This window comes from Ursus maritimus, unplaced genomic scaffold (genome assembly GCF_017311325.1).
Source record: "Ursus maritimus isolate PB19 unplaced genomic scaffold, ASM1731132v1 scaffold_10, whole genome shotgun sequence".
Classification (NCBI taxonomy): Eukaryota; Metazoa; Chordata; class Mammalia; order Carnivora; family Ursidae; genus Ursus; species Ursus maritimus.
The window spans coordinates 9015608-9027234 of NW_024423344.1; the positions used below are offsets into that span (position 1 = coordinate 9015608).

At 46.8% G+C, this 11627-nt stretch overlaps 1 pseudogene; it reads left to right on the top strand.

The window, feature by feature from the left end:
• Positions 1-285: 285 nt before the first annotated feature.
• On the top strand, positions 286-1283 carry LOC121100340 (annotated as a pseudogene).
• The last annotated feature ends 10344 nt before the right edge of the window (positions 1284-11627 follow it).

An 11627-nucleotide genomic window follows, 5' to 3' on the forward strand; every position in this document is an offset into this window, starting at 1 on the left:
TTAATTCAGCAGAAGAGAGAAGGAAGTCAGTTGGCCTATTTTCTGAGAAGCCATTTAGCGCATTAATTTATTGGCAGGCGAAAGAACTACATGTTACAAATATTTACACTATTTTATTTTCAAATTGTCAATAGATAAAAAGCTTTTAAAATTGGCTTTTTCACAATAGTATAATTGATTGGTACTTATTAGATACTTTACATTCACTAAGCTTTAAAAAAAAAAAAGCCAAAAAAAACACAAAAAGCGCACACTCTGTAAGGTAAATTCTGCTATGCTTACGGGATGACAGAAAAAGGCTTTAGTGAAAGAGGGTGGGCTCCATGGGACCCTGTGGGAGACGTGTCTTCTCACAACACCCTCAGCGTTCTTCATTGCAATCACTGGTTTAAGGTTCTTCTCCACCCCCGGAACCACGGTAGATCACTGACACCTGCATACACAGGGCCAAGCAAGGTACACATTCGATGTTCAGTAAACATTGGTTGGACCGAAGAATGGAAAGACTACACAGGAAGAAAAGGAAATGGAGTCAAAGGAAACAAATTTGTTTGGGGGCAAAGATAGTTTGGCAAAGTCCTTATTTGGGGGGAAATGTCCTGGCACAATCCCTACTCTTCTTAAATTGGCATCGTTAGGAAGTTGAGAACGATCGATTCTGGAGGCATACCTGAAATCCACTAAGTGCAGCCGGTGACACTAACTCACAAGCTCACCGATCAAAATTTGCTCCAAGACTGACGATCTCCTGGTGGCCTCCCTCTTTCTCTTCAGGTCCCAGGCACTTTGGGAACCTTGGATTTCAGTGCCTGCCTGGCCAAGGCCAAGAACCACACCACGTACAACCAGTTCTGAAAATGGCACAGAAACAGCATCGAGAAACCCTGGTCACAAAGATATGAATCTCCCAGTTCCGGAGGAACATGCACTATCAGGGCTGTCCAGGCTCCCGTACAGCCCAAGGAGGTCAGACTCAAGGTCTCACAGGGTGTCAACCACAAGCTCAATCGACTTGCCTACACTGCCCACCTGAGCCTCGGGCATGTGCTCATGTGCGCATCACCACGGGTCTCAGGCTCTGCCAGCAAAGTCCAAGAGCAAGGCTCAAACCGTGGTCCAGGCTGTGGCTCCAGCTCCAGCTCAGGCCCCCAAATCTGCCCAGGCCCCATGAAGACTCTAGAGCAGAGGCCTCTGTCTAGCAGAGCCAGCGTGAGGTCGGAAGGACGGGTGTAATCATGGGCTGCTGTGTGGGGCTGGTGTCCTCTGCTATATGTACCAATCAGCCTCAGGCAGCATCTCTCAACAAAAAAAAATTTTTTTAGAGACACCTGGGTTATTCAGTCTGTTAAGCGTCTGCCTTTAGCTCAGGTCATGATCCCAGAGTGCTGGGACAGAGTCCCGCATCGGGCTCCCTGCTCAGCGGGGAGTCGGCTTCTCCCGCTCCCTGCTGCTCCCCCGCTTGTGCTCTCTTAACAAATCTCTTAACAAACAAATAAATATCTCTTAACAAATAAATAAATAAAATCTTTAAAAATTTTTTGTTTTTTGAAGACTCCCATTGGGAAGTAGCAAGGATGTGCTCGGACCGCTTTAACCAGCATCGCACCCTCCCGCATCTGGGAAAATGCCGTATACTGTGTAGGACTTTCTGTCTCAAATAAACCACGTTTGTGTATTTAGAATTTTGATTTTATTTCTGTTGTTTTCCCCCCTAGAGAAAGAGGGTGCTAAAAAGTCCTCTGATCTGGCCCCTCACTCCTACCTGCTAGCAGCTCATCAAATCTAAAAAGGCAAAGAGGCTTTTGACAACCACAGTGGGTTTGGGTTTCCAAAGCAACACGCGAGGCCAAACTCATACAGGGTCAGACTGCGCTCGAACGTCTTTGAAGTTGCCCGTGAATGATAGCGGTCCATTCCCTTAGCCTAACAGCCAGTCTTGCCTCTGGCTTTGGAAGGGCTCACCATGACTCCACCTGACACAGGGAGGTACGCTTGCTGTACACTTGGGGTCCATAACATAGAATCACACTGACGAAAAACACGTCTTCCGAGGGTCACAGCAAATGAGAGTGAGAGCATCGTGTTTGTGGTCACTCAGCGACAGGCAGAATCGCCAGGATTCCACGTGTTCACTGTCCTCTCTTCCCTTCCTGAGCAAATATATGTTCTCTCTCCTAGGAGCTCATGCGGTACGGCCCAGGGCACACAAAGGCACTGTCCTCATCCTTGCAGGGTCCACAGCCTAGTGAGGTTCACAGCTGTGAACCAGACTTTACATTATGACCAGACGAAATGCCCGGGGGGGGGGGGGGGGCGCCGGGGAAGGCTGCACTGGAAACGTGATGTTTGAGCTGGGTCTCAAGGGTTGACTGTGAATTCTGGGTCCAGGAGAGGAGGAAAGCCTGTGGAGGGAGGCCTGGAAGGGCACAGCATATCCCAGGCATAGCAAGAGGTGGAGGGAAGAGGGAGCAGGGCAGAGGATGAAGATGGAAAATAAGCGGGGGGCCAAACTTGACTTTGTACTGGCATGTTCTAGGAGCCAAGTAATGTGAGACTTAAATAGTTCACTCCGCTCTCTACACCAGCCGGAGGAGCAAAGTCTTGAGTCTTACCTTATGTACTGTCTACATGGGGGGGCTCCCATGACTGAACGAAAAAGACCAAAGCAAAGGTGTCTTTTCCAGACCCGACTCCCCGTGAAGCCACCTGTGGACAGGGTAAGTTAGCTTCACAGAGTACCCGTCCTTTTCATCACTCTTCCTTTTCAGGAACCTTAGTTTGGAGTAAGAAACACAGCAGTGGTCTTGACCTTTGAAAACACGGACATCTCTATTTCTATTCTTTCTATCTTAGCTGGACACCTTTCACACCCAGACCCCAGCCATTGCCCCCTAGGAGGAGTGAGAGTCTCGTACTCCATACAGTTCAAGATGTGGGAACTTCATCTAGGCTCACATGTGATCTCCAACCAGTAGCGATTTGGCAAGATCCCAGGAGGAAAAGAAATTTGTATTCTAAGTTATGGCTAATTGTTCCCGCGTTATTTTGTACTTCCCTATTACATGAGCTGTGAGCATGCTCGAGGCAAGATACAGCATGAGTTAAAGTGAGGTGTTAAAGCGGGCTTGTTCCATTTACAAGAAAGGTGAAGACCATGGATTGACAAAAGGAAGGGAGTAATCAGCTAAACGGGCAACTTTCTAATTCTAAGAATGCTACAGAAAACTCTGGTAATACCACTAGCTGCAAAATTACCCCTTCACTTTGCTTAACATACAGTTAAGCCTCATGAAAAGTCAAATGCTATAAACAGTTTTCTGTTAGAGGCAAACTCACAAATTCCCAGGCAAAATCTCTGAGAATGTTAAATCTTTGGGAAATATACAGAGAGAGCGGGGAAGAGTGAGCCAAAATGCCACCCCCACCTAATAGTTTTTAAACAAGATTCAGGAAGAGGTTTCAAAGTAAAGTGTTCAAAACATCTGGTTCTTATTTGAAATATAATTAGAAATGTATCTTAATATATAAGGAATTTTAAAAGCTGAGAGGAAGAACATTTCTGGGTGACTAAATGTTTTAGATGATGTCACAATCATGGCATGAAGAGGAATACCAAAGACTCTTTAGAAGATTTTGAGAAATTGTTTTCCTTATGTCGTGTTATTATTTTTAGGAAAAGTCATTTTGAAATCAAATAAGAAGAGAATGAGACTTTATCAAATATAATTAGGAATCCAGGGATTCCTGAACCTAAAGGTTATAAAGAGAAAAGGTAGATAGAGTTTCAAAATGCTGATCAATTACAAAACAAATGTTTTGCTACTTCTTTCCATTCCCAGCCCTTCTCCACTCCTATTTGTTTTTGTTTGGTCCATTTTCCACTCTGGGAATAATGAAGAGAAAGGAGCATATATTGAATTAGAGAACTAAAAAAAGAAAATAAATGGCCACTGTCTGGCTCCTTGTTCCTGATCACTTACCTATCTCCCCTTGGCCAAATTTCGTGTCCTGATATCCAGACCTATTACACTGGAACCCCAGGGGGTCAGACCCATGCATCAGGTTTTTTTTGTAAGCTCCCAGGTGATACTAGAATGCAGCCAAGCTTGAGAACCACTGTCTTCGATGATATAACCTCATGAGTGAGAGATTCCCCGGAGGTCTCCACGCCAATAACCAAGTCTTTCCCAGGCTTCTGTATTCACAGACCAGCAATATTTCAAAAAGCACTTGGGGGAGCAATATATACTTTGATTTGTCAAGATAGCAAGAACAACAATAACCATTTCCTATCACGATCATTTCACGAAACAAAGGACACTTTAATGTTAGGAGAGCGGAGAGCAGAGTACTGAAAATCTGACTACTTGTATACACACACACATACTTGTGTATACCTACGTACTTCATCATATTTCTTTTTTACCTTTTCCTAAGAAAAGTCCTTGGACTGTCTGGCTTTGGAAATGACTTGGATCCTATCTGCAATGCTCCTTCCAACAAGCTGATGCTAATTGAGCACTTACTATATGCCAAGCACTTCTCGATTTCACATGTATTAAGTCATTTAATTCGCATAACTGTAAAAAGTGGGTACTGTTCCTATATTTATTTTTCAAATGAAGTAACAGATCCCAGGGAGGTTAAGCAATTCGCTCCAGGTCACACAGTAAGTGACAGAGCCTGAATTTGAACCCAGGCAATCTGGTTTCAGAATCCTGCATTCCTAACTACGTTACTGCACCCGTAGTTGGATGTTCACGGATTACATTATTCATCAAACGTTTCTTAAGCTGCTTCTGTGTGCTAGGTACTTTGATGAACCCCAGGGATCCAGAGATGAAGGGGGGTAAAACCCAGGCCCTTGATACCTAGGCAATATGGGCACACACTTACCTCCTACTTCTCATGTTTCCCAGGAAGGAAAGGAAGGAGGAGTCCATTCAGCTTCTCTCTGTCCCCCTACTCACTACTAGGAATGCCTTATGTGGTTTATCAGATGACTGGTGATTTGGAAGAAGAAACTCAGTAGGTCAAGCAGTGAATTTCCTGGTTCTCCTCCCAGGGAGGGGGTAATTTGCAGTGGTCTGAGGCTGCTGATGACCATGGGGGAAGTGTGGCTAATTCACTGCTTTCCTGGAAGCCCTACGGGCCACTCAGCTCCTGAGGAGCCTGGCCAAGAGCCCAGTACCTGCCATAACTGGGCTTGTTGTCACCGGCAACAATAGCTGGGAATGAGAAAAGTTTTGTCTCCCTGTGAAAAATAGTCCAGTAGAACTTAGTTTGTACTGAAGATACTGGAGATCTACACTGAAAACACATGACTTGGGAAAAGTTGGGCATCCATGCCAACATTCTTACATCCGCCAAAGTTGCCAAGGCCAAGGGTCTTGTGTACAGTGTGTTAAGTGCCCACAGAGGTAGACCAGGAGGCTAGGGAGCCCAGAGCAAGTGTTCCCAGCACAGACTGTGGCTTAGGGTATATGAACTGAGCCCTGGAGGCCCACAGGTATATTAGACTTTGAGGGGTAGGGTTAGGGGTGGTAGGATGCTCCAGGCAGGGGTAAAGGGAAATGCCGAGGCCGGAGAGGACATGGCATGCCCTTCAGAATGACTAGAGCACAAAGCGTCTGTAGCAGAGGGGTAGGAAGTGAGGCTGGAGAGACAGGCAAGCCCTTTTATATTTCACCCTCAAGGCAATGAGGAGTTCCTGAAGGATTTTAAGTGGGGAGTGACATGATTTTACACTTTGGCAAGATTTCCCTAGCAATAGTGTGGAGAACTGGGGATAGGAGGGCCAACTGGGAGTCTGGGACAATGGCCAGGCAAAAGATGATAAGATCTTGAAATCAGGGCATGGCTGTGGGGATCGTAGAGGAGAGAGAGATTAAAGGGATCTCAGTGGATCATAGTGACGGATCAGCTTTGGGGATCAGGGGAAAAGGGGAAGGCTGATTTCTAGCTCAGTGATTGGTCTATGTGGATGCTATTCCCAAGATAGGGATTATAAGGAAATAGGGAAGAGGATGGCCAGGTGCATTTTGAGGTGCCTGTGATGTGAGCTCTTGCCATGCTGTGGTTGACCCCTCCATTGTTCACTGAATTGGACACCAGGCCTGCCAGCACGCCACTGTCCTGCAATCGCCAGCCATACCCATGGATTGCAGTGGCCATCCAGCGGTGTGGTCTGGAATCCATTTCGTTCCTCTTACTTGCTCTGGACATTGGCATAGCAACAGCTGAGGCTCCAAGCCGTGGTTCTGGCTTCCTTCCCCAGGGGAATCACCAGGCACCTCCTGCAGGCCAGTCTTCCCCCCCAAATCACTCCTGCCTGACTCCACAGTAACTGGTTCCACCAGTTTTTCTGAGCATTCTTCTCTTTCCTCCACTTCAGCTGAACACTTTCTTGATGGAATCACCTAGCCTCCAGGCAAACACGTCTTCCCCTTCCTCGTGCAAGACACCCCATCCTAGCTAAGAAACCACTAGCCCGCTATCTTAAATCATGCTCCCTGCTGGTCTGTCTGTCTTGTGTGGACCCCATTTGGGGTCAGGGCTGCCTGGGGCTGGCCGACTTAGATTCAATATCTCAGCGCATCTGCTTTTTTCTGAGGTCTGTCCTGACAGAAGACACACTTGGGTCTTTTAACAGGAATTTAAGGTGAATAGAGCTCTCTTAGGGCCAGCAGAAGGGCTTGGGGTTACTCCAGCGTGGAGCTAGAGCAATTCCAAGAATCTGCTCAGTGCCCCCGGCTCAGACTCAAGAGTTTGACCAGGAAAAACTCTCCTGTCTTGTCCTCTCTACCCTCCGAGACAGGGCCAAGCCTGTGAGGAGATGACTGAATTCTAGGCCAATTGGAAGATCACAGAAAGAGCTATTTTAGTAGACAATCAGAGAAGTTAAGTTTAGGGCTGATTTTGATATCAAATTTTTTTCTGGACCCGGCAGCTCAGAGGGCTTGCCTACCAAACGTGGTTGGTTGATTGCTGTTGGCCGGGGCAGCGTGAAGGACATTGGCAGCTCCAGGACTGTCTTCTGGGAGTCTGGCCCCCCAGCTCAGTCTTCGGTAACTTCATACTTTCCCATCCAGGAACCTTCATTTTGATGTGAATTGGAATTCACACACGGCTCGATGATAGCCCGAGCTCTGCTAATGAAATGGCATTGCTACACAACGTGGTCCCGAAGATCCCAGACGAACACAAGTAATCCAAGAGCCAAAATACAGAAAGATCACTTGATCCTCACTGCTCCTCTAATGGGCCTTCCCTGAGGCCCAGCCAAGTGAATTGCCCCAGTGTAATCACTTTCAACTCCAACCTGTCTTTTCTCCTGCCCCTCTCCAGTTGTGCAATGTCTTGGGAAGGGTTCTGGATTGGAAGCCGGGAAATCTGTTCTTTGGTCTTACTCTGCCCCTTACCAGCAGGGCTGCCTGGGCAGGTTGCTTAACTTCTCTGGGCTTCAGTTTTTTCAATCTAAGAACATCAGATTAAAAGAGAGATTAAAGGAGATTAAATGAGAAAACATGTGGAAACTCTTGCATTAAGTACAGACCAATAAAATAAGAATTTTCTGTAAACGTTACTTCAAAGCACTGCTGACCTTTCATATACTAATTTAAATATTTCCTTTTTGGTTAGCATTCTTTGTGTATTCCTGTGGCAAGCAGCTATCAACATCATTGCACTGCCGTAGGACCATCTTGTTAAATGGGTTTCTCTGTGTTTTTCTCTTTCTGGTATTTTCTGTGATCCTCAATCCAACCAGAAAAGAGTAAGAGGTTCTGTTTTCACTGCCTTTATATTTGAGAGGTTAGAGCAGAAATGTAGAGAGAATAAAGCCACCTTTGGCTTTTGGATTTCAAAATAGACTTTGAGGGGCACCTGGGTGGCTCAGTTGGTTAAGCTTCTGCGTTCGGCTCAGATCGTGATCTTGGAGTCCTGGGACCCAGCCCCACATCGGGCTCCCTGCTCAGTGGGAGGCCTGCTTTTCCCTCTCTCTCTCTATCCCCCCTCCACACTCGCTTGCTTTCTCTCCCCGTCTCTCTCTCAAATAAATAAAATCTTCCAAAAAAAAATAAACTTTGAATCTCATAGAAGAGATAAGATAAAAGAAAATGTTTTTGAGACCCCAAAACAGGGTCTTGAAGGACCTAGGGCATACAGGTTGTATGATAAACAACATAGTTAGGAGAAAGAATGATCAGATGAGAATGGGTTTTTGCACTCTCTTGTCATCTGGACCAAATGGGGTGGGCAGGGAAGACACAAGGGAGAGGCAGGGTGTTGTAGAGGAGAGCTGTGCTTCCGTCTAAGAGGAGACTGGACCGGTGGCAAGGCCGTCTCATCTTGGTGGGGTAGAGCCGCAGCAAGGTGAAAATAGCAGCCTGGCCAATCTTCACAGGTTGTTTCACAACCCCACGTAAAGCATCCAGAAGTTTGCCATCTCTCCTTCCCTTGTTGAGAAATAGTCAATAAACCTGCAGAGAAGGGCTAAGCATGGCCCATATGGATCCAATTACAGACCAGAAGAAATGTGATCATCCCCAGCCAACCCAATGTAGGGAGATGACAAGGACCCGGGACCTGGGGGAAGAGGGAGCATCTTGGCCGATGCCAGGATGGACAGATGATGACACCAGGGATCTGATCCCTTGAAGGTGTGGCATGTTAACATTCTAGAACTTGGCCCTATCCCCAGGTACATGGGCAGGGAGGAAAAACTCTGAATCGATCAAGAACATCCTGACCGAGTTTGTTCTGAAGTGGCTAAGTTTTTACCACCAACAGCATGGGTGTTCAAGAAACAAAATTATATTCGGTTAAAAAAACATGTAATTTTTGCATCTCTGAGTTTCGTGGATTGAGATTTGTAACCACTAAAATACATTGTTTTCTCACCTATGGGTGGGTCAAAGCACTTTCACACATCATCTACGTTTGGGCTGATGCCCCTGGCACACACAGGGGCAGCCATACCAGTATCTGTTCTGAATGGTTGATGATTTTGCCGTACTGGTTATTAAATATTTTGAAATTACCCTGAAATTGAATGTCTCCTTATGTTCATAGTCACTGTGTTTAGGGTCGGTGTCTCTCATTTCCATTATATTTTCATTCTTTTATTCATTCAATAAATAGCTAAATTCCTCCCAAATACCAGGAACTACGCTAGCAACTTCTTGGTGAAAAGAAAAGAAAAACAAGTTTCTGCCGTCATGGGCCTTACAATCTAGTAGTAGTTAGAACTTAAGAATCCAAAAATAAATGTTAAATTACCACTGTTACCTCAATCACAACAAACAACCCAAAATTATAACTGTGATGCCCAGTACCTGGAAGAGGTACCTGGTGTTATGAGAATTCATAATTATAGCCAGAGAGGTCACTTGAGGGGGTTAAGACTGGGCTGAGTCTGAAGAAAGATGAAGTGTAAACCAGGTAAGGATGGAGGCGGGAAGATCTATAGGGAGTAGGGCATTTCAAACAAAAGAATAACACATGCAAAGGTCCTGTGGTTTGAGGCAGCATGGTACATTTGAAGGACTGAAAGGAGCCAGAATGGCTGACATGCTAAGAATAATGTGGAGTGTGGCCCAAGATAAGTCTGGACCTGGTAGATGATGGGGAGGATTAGGATTTTTATCCCCGGGGGAAATAAAAAAGGTTTTAAGCAGGATAGTAGGCTAACAAGGGGACTGTGTCACCCATGAAGCTGACTTTTAGTATAGACACACAAATCATTTGGGGAGGGTTTATGGCTTTGAAATAGAATAGACTTAAAAGAAGTTGCCTTTGAATTCTGAGTACTTCCATCACTCCCCATTCTGATGTCCATCCTTTCCTTTTGATTCTCCTGGAAAGTTGTGGGTTCATAATGGGTCTTCCCATACAATAGGGATCCAGCCAGTGACTGCATAAAGTTACTTCTCTTGGCAGAAATTTCTGGATGTCTGTTACATGCAAATAAGGCTAGTTATGGGTATGCACCGGGTCAGTGTGCTTCGACCTGCCTGGCACCCAATCCCCTCTTCTGATCACAGCTCCTCGGTTGTCCTGTAGGAAACCATGTTTTACCACTGTCATTCCAGCTGAGAACTGATGGGGTCAGTTCTGTCTCATCCCTGCTCCCTCCTGTCCCCAGCTCCAGGGCTGACTATGATCCCTTGGGCTGATGAACATATGCTACCCCATTGTGACTGGCCCAGGGACAGCACAAGAGCCAACACGGTCCACTACACCTCCTTCCTAGAGCTTCTTCTGAAACAGTGGGGAGGAGAGGCCAGTTTCCCCGGGATTGCCTCACTAAGAAATGTGGTCCCGAGGCTGCCTCAGGCCACCTTGCAGAGATGGTCTAAGGGTGAAGCCAGTGCAGAAGGAACTTGAGCTGAGAATGAGAGAGAGAGAGAATTGCCAGGCCCAAGAGCACACTTAGGAGCCAGTTGCTTGGGAGTGGCTCAGCTCAGCCAGCCCCCTTACTGGCGGCCCAGAGGCCCAATGCAGGCTGTGCTAACACTTGGTCTTTTTCAATCTCTGTTGCACGGCCTGTATCCAGCAACGGGTCCTCATCCAGTGTCCCTTCAGGCTGCCTGTTGCTTTTACACAAAGTCCACACTAGAGCCTTCTCTCAGTCCCCCAGCACCAAGGAAGCTCAGTCCTTTCTGCTGTGTTCCCCTGCTCGGCCCCACCAGCTCCTTTTCCAGCGCGAAGTGCAGACCACTAGTCGAACCGAAGAATTATTCCTCAGCATTCTTCAGCTGGATTCGTTTTTTTTTTTTTTTTTTTAAAGATTTTATTTATTTATTCAACAGAGATAGAGACAGCCAGTGAGAGAGGGAACACAAGCAGGGGGAGTGGGAGAGGAAGAAGCAGGCTCATAGCAGAGGAGCCTGATGTGGGGCTCGATCCCATAACGCCAGGATCACGCCCTGAGCTGAAGGCAGGCGCTTAACCGCTGTGCCACCCAGGCTCCCCAGCTGGATTCGTTCTAAAGCCGAGGGAGACGACAATTCAGGGCCCATCAGCACTGGTCTCTATCCTCAAGCTCCCAAGCCATAACCTCTGTTTCACATGGTTCTTTCCCCTTCTAGCCTGGGGTTCCTGCCCCTCTATCCTCAAGCTCCCAAGCCATAACCTCTGTTTCACACGGTTCTTTCCCCTTCTAGCCTGGGGTTCCTGCCCCTCTGCATGGGCGATGTTCTTCATAGGTCCACTTCTCCTTTATGCCCTTCTCCATCTTCCACTTTCCTCGCAGTCTGACTGCCAGCTTTATCCGTATTTTAGGCCCTGGGTCTCCTTGCCTGGGGCTTTCACATACCTCTCAAGGACCAGCCTTGTTTCCCAGCCGGGGCTCTCCAACTCACATCCCCAGGGATGCGGCCCTATCTTTGGTTTCCAACAGAACAAATCACGTGCCACTGAACTTAAGGACAGGCATCGTGAGAGCTACAAGGAAAGACAGGTGGAATACATTCCAGCCCCTCTCGCTACAGGGAACACACCTGAGGACCAGGGAGGTTGTTCCTTGTCCCAATCACACAGACAGTCACTTGACAATGGATTAATTGTCCGAAAGGACGCGGGGGAAAGCATTGCCAGGCTGCTCTTGTTGTTTGGCGTTATTGACA